Source organism: Octopus bimaculoides, chromosome 6 (assembly GCF_001194135.2).
Source record: "Octopus bimaculoides isolate UCB-OBI-ISO-001 chromosome 6, ASM119413v2, whole genome shotgun sequence".
In the NCBI taxonomy this organism is placed as follows: Eukaryota; Metazoa; Mollusca; class Cephalopoda; order Octopoda; family Octopodidae; genus Octopus; species Octopus bimaculoides.
This window is the reverse complement of record NC_068986.1, coordinates 15,766,173-15,768,065: the sequence shown is the minus strand read 5'-3', so window position 1 is coordinate 15,768,065 and position 1,893 is coordinate 15,766,173.

Below are 1,893 nucleotides of genomic sequence, written 5' to 3'. Positions count from 1 at the left end.
TATATATATATATATATATAGATAGATAGATAGATAGATAGATAGATAGATAGATAGATAGATAGATATTCATATACATGTACGTACACTCACATACATATATGCACCCTCGAACACATCGCCCGTCCACTCAAGTATACACGTCTATATACCCAAACAATTATAATATACAATATATTATCATAATAACCCATTTATGAGTACATCAATTTGCCAGTTGCAACAGTTAATCCCCCATGTAAGTATTAATACACCTAATAAGAATATTAGTAGCACGTAGAAAAGGGCTAACGGGAAACCAAGGATCACTCAAATACATAACTAAAAGGTGCGTGGTGTGAAATAATGAAGTATTCAATAATTGTATGGTTGTGCAGGGTGGGACATAGTGAAATGAGTTTAATCCAATAAGGGGATCACAATTAAATAGAAGTAGACCAATGCTGGCTTGAGGGGTTCTAGAAACCAGTAAAGTGAAAGAAACCTATTATGGGATGGGATGGTATGTTACAAAATACAGACAAATTCATTGATCATTACGGTGGAGGATCAAGAGACTATCAAGGGGAAGGACGTGGCAGGAGAATGGGTAGTTGTGCATTCTGAAGTCTAAATTGATGCTAGGAGTTAAGAGAATTAGCATTATATGATTATAAGAGGTTGTAAAGTGTATATTGAGAAGTATTAAAATGATGCAATATTCTATAATACAATATATATGTGTGTGTGTCTGTGTGTGTGTCTGTGTGTGTGTCTGTGTGTGTGTCTGTGTGTGTGTGTCTGTGTGTATAGGCGCAGGAATGGCTTTGTGGTAAGTAGCTTGCTTACCAACCACATGGCTTTGGGTTCAGTCCCACTGCGTGGCACCATGGGCAGTATCTTCTACTATAGCCACGGGCCGACCAAAGCCTTGTGAGTGGATTTGTTAGACGGAAACTGAAAGAAGCCCGTTGTATAAATGTATATGTATATATATGTATGTGTGTTTGTATGTTTGTGTGTCTGTGTTCGTCCCCCCCAACATCGCTTCAGCATGGCCGCAGTCAAATGACTGAAACAAGTAAAAGAGTATGTATACATGTATACATACAAATTATATGCATGTATACATGCATATAATTTGATGTCCATTGATATATATGTGTGCATGTGTGTTGGGATTTGGGTGTCTGCATGCGTGTTCTTGTATGTATACGTGTTGTCTCAATGTTTGTGGACGGGGTTATACTTCCACATTGTTAAAACACAATTATAAAGATTTCCTGGACAGATTCAACTTTTACACACATTTATATGTTTTACACACATTTATATGTTTATTATTATTGCTATTAACATTATTACTGTTGTTGTTGTTGTTTTTGTTGTCGTGTGCACCTAACAGTCGTTCCTGTTGGTGTAATACCTCTATTTGATGTCCAAAGACAAATTGACTTGGGAGGCATTCTTAATTTTCAAGCAATTTTACTGAGCTTTCTCGGAGTTCCAAGAACTGTTCTCTTCTCTCTTTGCCGGGCAATGATGTTGTCTTAAATTTTGTTACGGATTTTCAGTTCTGCTTCCACAATATCAAGCGCCCTGTGTGCAAGTGAAACCACCCCAAACTTTATCTGCTCTTTATTATAATAAGAAATATTATTATTATTATTAAGGTTATTATTATCATTATTAGTATTATTATTGTTAAGGTTATTATTATTATTATTATTATTATTATTATTATTATTATTATTATTGATAGCTTAGAAATAATTATTTACTACTGTCAGAATTGCCGAAAATTTGTAATAATGTGTATAAAAAGCGGCATATTTAGCAACTATACCCTCGAAAATAATATAACAAGCGTTTCTCTCATCCATTCTGTGTGTTATGTATCCATACGTTTGTTAA